Raw genomic sequence first — 7759 nt, 5'->3', positions numbered from 1 at the left:
CCCATAGGCTGCATACTTGTCACCAAGCATGATTTATTGTGGCTCTTCAATAAGAACTTATGGAATAAGTAAAGGTGTCCACTCAGCAGCCCTGAGGCAGTGCGTTTTTGAGGCTTATGGGTCTGCCCTTTTCCAGACGCCAGGAGGTGTGGGCAAGAGCCTGTCTCAGGCTGGGAGGATTGCTCTTGGTAATTCATGAGTCCTTCATACCTGGGGTTGAGCCACTTCCACCCCCCCAGCCTCCACCTCCCACTACTGCCTGGAGCCCTATCAGACCAGGTGACCCCTCAAGCATCCTTCAAAGCCTGCAAGGTTTTGAGATTTGGAGTTCAAGTGCAAACTCATAATTTAGTTCACGCCTTACTAGTCAGTGTCCAGGGAGATTGGGCGTAGGTGGGGTTAGTCATGCCAGGGTCTGGGATGGTACAGGCTGGGCTGCGGTAGGAGGGAGTAGAAAGAGAATAAACTTGTTTCCTCCTTTTTTCTCTCTTCCAAGAAAGGATTGAAAGCATATGTCCAAGGGCGTTGTGGAAACTATGGCTTTGCCAGTAGGTGTTGACGAGAGAGACAATTACGGGTGACGGAGGCCCTGGCTGTGGTCTTCACTGCCATCTCTAAGAATCCGGTTTGGCATTTTATGTGTGGCAGGAAAGAAATTCTATGTTCTCACCAGCCTCCTCACTAGACCCTGATGTCTAGTGTGATTCTGCACACATGCTGCCAGCCCCTTCTCCGAGCTCCTGCCCATGCTGCGCCTTCTGCCTCAAATGCACTTCCTTGTGCACGTAGCTCGAATCTACTAGTGTTTTAATATTCAGCATGGGAGAACCCGCTCTGTCAGAGTTCATGGCTCCAAGTCCCCTTTGTACAGCCCGTATCACATCGTGATCTTGTCCGTTTGCCTTTCCAAGAATGCCTGAGGGTGGAGAAAGTTCTCTTTCTTGTTTCTCCAAAGGCCAGCACAGGGGCAGGCACACAGTAAATGGTGGTTGAATTTTACTAATGTGTCCAGGCTCAGAGTCCTGCAGACCTGAGTTGGAATCTTCTCTCCTAGCTCTGTGACCTTGCGTGAATCAACTGGCAAGCTCATCGGCCTGTTTCCTCACGTCTGTACCTGACCAGGGGAAGGTGAAGTAGATGGAATGGGTTCTATAAACTGAACAAAAAACAAACACCCACACATATAATACTTATTGAGCCACGTGTTTTGTGCCAGAAACAGCTCTGAGCTCTTTACATGTATAAACTCTCTAAATTTTCACAACAACCCTGTGAGCTAGGTACTATTGCCATCTAATAATAAGGTGAGGAAACTGAGGTGCAGGTGTGAAGTCACTTGCCTACGACCACACAGCTAGAAAGTAGCACGACTGGTATTTGAACCTGGATAAGGTGACTCCAAAGTCCATGTGCTTAACCATAATCCCAGCTCCCTGAGGACATGGCTATTAATATTTATTGAGTACCTACTATGAGCCAAGCACTTTATTTCAACTCATCCTCACAGAAACCCCATCAGCTATTGTGCGCTTGCCACAAGGTGGCTTTCAGCTCCTCCATCCAAGAGGCAGCGTCTATTTTCCCTCCCCTTGAATCTGGGCTTACCTGTGACTTGCACTGACCAATAGAATTCAGTCCAAGTGATGCCAGGACCTCCAGTCCTGACATGAGATGTGGCAACCCCATCTCATACTCTTATATGATAGATGAGAAAATTGAGGCTCAGAGAGGTTAAGGAGCTTGTCTAAGGTCACACGGGTAGTGACAGAGCTAAGATGCTAGCTGATGAGCCCTAAAGGCTGTGATTTTTTCTATTGCTCTCTCCTTTCTTACTCCCTTAATTGTATCACAGAGGAAACAGAAGACCAGGGAACAGAAGTGTTTTGCCTGGAGCCATGCAGTGGGTTCCCGGTGGAGCAGGAATGAAGACTCAGCCTTGGTTAACCACTGCTTTGCAACAACCATCTCCTGCCAAACCTTAGTGACTCAGAACTGTAGTAACATCTTATTTTGCTTGATTTGTGATTGGCTGGCTGTTCTGCTGCTGGTATTGCTGGGCTCACTGTGCTCCCTGAATGGTTGGCCAGGCTGGAGGGTCCAAGCTGGCCTCACTATACATGTCTGGCTGTTGGCTGGGCTCCTCAGTTAACCTCCACGTGGCCCCTCAAGATCAGTTTTCTTACAGAGTAGTCTCAGGGGAGAAAGAGGGAGGAAGCAGAAACAGCAGGACCCCTCAGGGTCTGGCCCAGGAGGTCCTGGCATCACTTGGACTGAATTCTATTGGTCAGTGCAAGTCACAGGTAAGCCCAGATTCAAGGGAAGGGAAAATAGACGCTGCCTCTTGGATGGAGGAGCTGAAAGCCGCCTTGTGGCAAGCGCATGTGAATGGTTGAGGCTATCATGAAAATTCTTCCTAGAGGCCAGGCGTGGTGCCTCACGCCTGTAATCCCAGCACTTTGGGAGGCCGAGGTGGGCAGATCACTTGAGGTCAGGAGTTTGAGGCCAGCCTGGTCAACATGGTGAAACCCCCTCTCCACTAAAAATACAAAAATTAACTGGGCACCATGGTGCATGCCTGTCATCCCAGCTACTCGGGAGGCTGAGGCAGGAGAATCGCTTGAACTGGGGAGACGGAGGTTGCAGTGAGCCAAGATTGCATCACTGCACTCCAGCCTGGGCAACAGCGTGAGAGTCTGTCTCTCTCTCTCTCCATATATATATATATATCTATATACACACACATACACACACACACACATATATATGTATTCTTAGAATATATATACATGGGGAATACATATATATGGGGAGTGCACAGAGCAGGTTCATTCTCCAAAGCCAAGACCGTTTGCTCTTCTTCAGCCTATGCCTGGTATCGTATCGGTTTATCGTACTAAAAGACTCGATTTAGCTTGGCATAGACTTTTTTTCTTGAGTCAAGTAGTGCAGAGCTCAGGGAGGCCTCAGGCTCCTGCAACTCGCCTCTGCATTCCAAATCCCTCGGATGATGGCCACATTTGGCTTTGAGTGTCCTTGTGGGTTTGGGCCACCCCCGAGCTCTGTCCTCTCCACAGCTGGTCTGGGAGGGTACTGCTCATTCTAATGGAATGGGTCATGCCAGCTTCACCCCACGGGCTTGTGACCTACTTTCTGGCCTTTGCTGCCCTGCCCTGCCAAGAGGGCGCTTTATTAGTAAGTGAGATTTCCTGGAAAACCTCCAAGGGCCTGGAATGACAGAGTATTCCAGGCTAAGTGGGAAAACCTGTACCTGAAATCACAGAGGATGGGAATGAGTGTCCAGGGCAATTAAGAAAAAATGTACGAATCTTGGTTCCCTTTTGCATTTCAGGCCAAGAGGGAACTCTGGCCTCAGAAGAATGGCCAGGAAAAAACACGCACCTTGAGCTGGGTTCAAATCAGCAAAACTTCAGCAAGTGCTTACTTCTGGCCAACTCAGGTCACCCGCAGCCAGGTGCAAAGGTCTGTGCCAAAATGAGAGTGACTGTATTTCGGGAAAGATTAGAGCTACGTGAGGCGTTGCTGTTTTAGGGATGGAGGGTGATGGGGGAAGATTTGTAACCCTTTAACCGTGATGCAAAACAGAATGGGGGAAGAAATCCCACTTCTGGGTGTATATCCAAGAGGAGCAAAAGCAGGGGCTTGGACAGAGATTTGCACACCCATGTTCGCAGCAGCATTATTCACAAGAGCCAAAAGGTGGAAGCTTAAACGTGGTCAACTTGCTAAATGATATATGTATGTTTTACCTCAAATGTTTTTAAAAAAGGTGAAAGCAATCCAAAGCGTCTATTAATGGGTAAACAAAATGTGGTATTCAGGCTTCAAAAGAAGTGAGATGCTGACACATGCTGCACGACGCATGGATCTTGAAGACATTATATGCTGAGTGAAATAAGCCAGATACCAAGACGGTATGATTCCACTCAGATGTGGTTCCTAGAGTAGCCAAAATCAGGGACACAAAGTAGAATGGCGATGGTTGCAGTGGGAGGAAGGGGGCAGGGGGGAGTTGATTAATGGGCACAGAGTTTCAATTTTGCAAAATGGAAAGAGTTCTGGAGGCGGTCGTGCTGCACAGTGTGAATGCCACTGAGCCATCCACTTAAAAATGGTCAGGATGGTAAATTTGATGTTGTGTATATTTTACTGCAAGAAAAAGATCCTTAGAAGTGCAATAGAAAAGAAAATGTGGGAAGTGGCTGGATACATTTCCAGGCCACATGCCATGTGCAGAGCGGGAGTGGGAAAGTTTCAGGCACATCAGGAGGGAGACCCTGGACAAAGGAGGGGAGTGCACAGAACAGGTTGATTCTCCAAAGCCAAGGTCAAGGTCACACTCCTCTCCACAGACCCAACTGTGAGTCCTGAGATGCCCCAGACGATTAAATAAGGCTTGAATCAAAAAGATACTCTACTTTGAAGAAAGAAAAAGCAAGAATCACAAGTGTTTTCTTTCCACTTGTTTTCTTTCCATAGCATCTGACTATGAACAGCATGTAACCACTTTTTAAGGGAAAAGTAGGCATGTATGTTTATTAGTGAATCAAGCACAATAAAAATCAACTGGCCACATTGGCCCTGACCTTTTACCTACCACCTTCTTCCCATAGGAATTCTGTTCTTTTTTTGAGACGGAGTCTCGCTCTGTCTCCCAGGCTGGAGTGCAGTGGCCCGATCTCGGCTCACTGCAAGCTCCGCCTCCCGGGTTTAAGCGATTCCTCTGCCTCAGCCTCCTGAGTAGCTGGGACTACAGGCGTCCGCCACCACCCCCAGCTAATTTTTCTATTTGTAGTAGAGACAGGGTTTCACCATATTGGCCAGGCTGGTCTCGAACTCCTGACCTTGTGATCCGCCCACCTCGGCCTCCCAAAGTGCTGGGATTACAGGCATGAGCCACCGCGCCCGGCGCCGTAGGAATTCTTGCTCTTGGGGTGTGTGCCGTCCGAGAGTCTCCACACTGAGATGTTCTTTAATCCAGGGCCTCGGTGACATTGTTCTGCACAGGTTCTACTCTGGGGATGCAGGAGGCTCATCTTTAGGATCTGTTCGCCTTCATCAACGTGACTTATAACCCTCGTGCTTCCTCCACCGATGGCATGGACACCTTTTGCTGTTTTTTAATCCAGAGCTTTCATTTAAAGACGATAAAAGAAAACATCTACTGGGCACAGTGGCTCACGTCTGCAATCCCAGCACTCTGGGAGGCCGAGGTGGGTGAGGTCAGGAGTTCGAGACCAGCCTGGCCAACATAGTGAAACCCTGGCTCTACTAAAAATACAAAAAAATTAGCCAGGCATGGTGGCAGGTGCCTGTAATCCCAGCTACCTGGGAGGCTGAGGCAGGAGAATCGCTTGAACCCGGGAGGTGGAGGTTGCAGTGAGCTGAGATTGTGCCATTGCACTCCAGCCTGGGCAACAAGGGTGAGACACTGTCTCAAACAAAACAAAACAAAACAACGAAGAAAAAGTACAGTAAAAGGAAACATCTTGGGCAGTAAAAGAGCTCATGAAGCACCATGACCAGCCTCCCAGAGAGGGGAACACTGCTCTGGGAAACATTTTCTAGTTATGCTGCAAATAGCAGCATGTCTCTGTGACCGGCCTTCCCCGTGGTGCTATGAGTCTGTGCCAGCTCAGGCCTCCGACATGGTGACAGGCAGTTGAAACCATCAGTTTGTTTCCAAAAGCATAAAAGGATTATGCCTGAACGGAGAGGTGGGTGGGTAAGCAGAGACACAGAAACTCAAGTGTGTGAATGGTCTGGTTGGGGTTGAGGATGCATGTGGGGAGGTGAAGAGTAAAGAGGGACAGGGACCCACCTACTGTGTGCTGAAACCCCAGGAGGCACTTTCTAAAGTCCATTAGCTTCTCAACACAGTCTTGTGAGTTACGAGTTATTATTGCCATAAAACAGTTGAGGAGGGCCGGGCACAGTGGCTCACGCCTGTAATCCCAGCGCTTTGGGAGGCTGAGGCGGACGGATCACCTGAGGTCAGGAGTTCGAGACCAGCCTGGCCAGTATGGTGAAACCCAGTTTCTACTTAAAAAAAAAAAAAAATACAAAAATTAGCCAGGCATGGTGGCACGTGCTTGTAATCCCAGCTACTCTGGAGGCTGAGGTGGGAGAATGGCTTGAACCTGGGAGGTAGAGGTTGCAATGAGCTGAGATTGCATCATGGCCCTCTAGCCTGGGTGACAGAGTGAGACTCTGTCTCAAAAAACAAACAAACAAAAATTGTTGATGAAAATGAGGCCCAAAGTCTACACCGTTAATTAGCTGGTGATGAGGATCTAAAATTAGCCTGGATGGCCCCATAGTCAACTGGTTCTCGCTCCATCACGTCGACACAGCTTCGGCTTTGACCTTTAACCTGTGAGCCACAGGCAACCACCAGAGGGTTCTAAATAGGGGAGTGATGGGTTCAGAACTAAATTGTAGCAAAAGCCCTCTGGCAGGAAGGTGGATGATGGATGGGAAGGGAGTGCTGGGGCTAGGGGGCAGAGAGACTGGTTCTGAGATTGTCACTATAGACTCAGTAAAAGCATCAGAATTAGGGCAGGAAAGGGAGGTGGGGCAGGGAAGATGTGTTAACCATAATCATATATTGTATAACTTAGTTCTTAAAAACCATATTGGGAGGTAAGAATTTTCCTTGCTATTTTATAAATAAGGACACTAAAGTCGTATGACCGGAAGGCTCCCAGCCCTGATCTGAACTTGAGTGCCAAAGACTCAAAGCCTCCTGTAATTTCCTCTAAGCCACCTGATGAGCGCTCCCGCGTGGGTGGTGTCAGATTGGATCCAGACGTGAGGAGAAAGGCAAGGTAGGGCGGCTGTGGAGATTTAGAGGTAAGCCGTGGTGGTGGAGTTCTTACCTGGAGAAAGAGAAATCAGGAGGGTGTGGGTTTGGACGCAGCAGGGTATCCAGTGGAAACACTAAGCCAGCAGCTGGAAGTGGAAGTTAGAGGCCTGAAGTCTGGAGATCGAAGATGGGCTGTGGGTTTGAGAGTCCGAAGGGTAGACCTGCTATCTGAGGGAATGGGAATGAAGAGGAGAGAGGAGATGTGAGAGAGAAAAAGGAGAGATGGAGAGGAAAGAAGAAAGAGAAGAGATATGCTGATAGGGCCTCAGGGATGCTAGTGCCTAGGGGGTGGTCAAAGGGAGGAGGGGAGAGAAGTACAAAGGAGACTGAGGGTGGGGCGAGGCATAGGGGAGTCAAACCAGGGAAGTGTGTGAAGAAGAAGGTGACCGCTGGTCAAGTGCTGCAGAGAGGGGAGGAGGTTAAGGCGGAGTGGGCACCTGGGCATTGAACCTCGGTGGTTGGGGGTCAGTGGTGGGGTTGGAAAGCTAGTGAGGAAGGTGGACCACAGTACTGTGTAGATGCCTGGGCGGGAGCTGCCTGGGAACCTCCTCTGAGGGTCTTGCCTGGGGACTCAAACCAGGATTCTATAGACAACGTCTTCATGTGGCAAGTTATTTTTGCTGTGAACCCACGTGGTCGCGCCTGGTAATTATACGGTAAAAGGAATTAAGCAAGACATAATTTCTCCCCATCAAACCTGACTGTTTTACATCTCCACCTCGCACCGGCAGGCAGGCTTTCTGCCTTCACAGGTGCCACTTTGATTTCAGTCACGTTGGAAGGGAATTTGAAACATCTTCAAAGTGATTAAAGAGAGGAAGCGATTGCAAATGTGGGCTAAACGCAATAATCACATTAACTGTTTATGGCCACGGA

General features: G+C 48.9%; 4 protein-coding genes across 6 annotated transcripts in view; 2 read left to right on the top strand and 2 right to left on the bottom strand.

The window, feature by feature from the left end:
* The window catches only part of TXNDC17 (thioredoxin domain containing 17), a 997418-nt gene that overhangs the window by 128472 nt on the left and 861187 nt on the right, over positions 1-7759 (top strand). Inside the window, exon 1 of one of the 2 annotated variants that reach the window (XM_050765560.1) lies at positions 4025-4028. The exons of the other annotated variant lie outside the window; for it this stretch is intronic. The gene's annotated coding sequence lies outside the window, so the exon portion shown is untranslated. Of the gene's footprint in view, positions 1-4024; positions 4029-7759 lie in introns of those variants that run through there. 2 annotated transcript variants of the gene reach the window in all.
* LOC126939805 (uncharacterized) overlaps positions 1-7759 on the bottom strand; it is a 910157-nt gene that overhangs the window by 250359 nt on the left and 652039 nt on the right. The gene's annotated exons all lie outside the window — the stretch shown is intronic.
* Positions 1-7759, top strand: part of WSCD1 (WSC domain containing 1) — a 392253-nt gene that overhangs the window by 40617 nt on the left and 343877 nt on the right. The gene's annotated exons all lie outside the window — the stretch shown is intronic.
* The window catches only part of DERL2 (derlin 2), a 434214-nt gene that overhangs the window by 276115 nt on the left and 150340 nt on the right, over positions 1-7759 (bottom strand). The window lies entirely within an intron of this gene.

This window comes from Macaca thibetana, chromosome 16, assembly GCF_024542745.1.
Source record: "Macaca thibetana thibetana isolate TM-01 chromosome 16, ASM2454274v1, whole genome shotgun sequence".
Classification (NCBI taxonomy): Eukaryota; Metazoa; Chordata; class Mammalia; order Primates; family Cercopithecidae; genus Macaca; species Macaca thibetana.
Note: the sequence above shows the minus strand (reverse complement) of the source record. Positions and strands in the feature narration are given on the sequence as shown.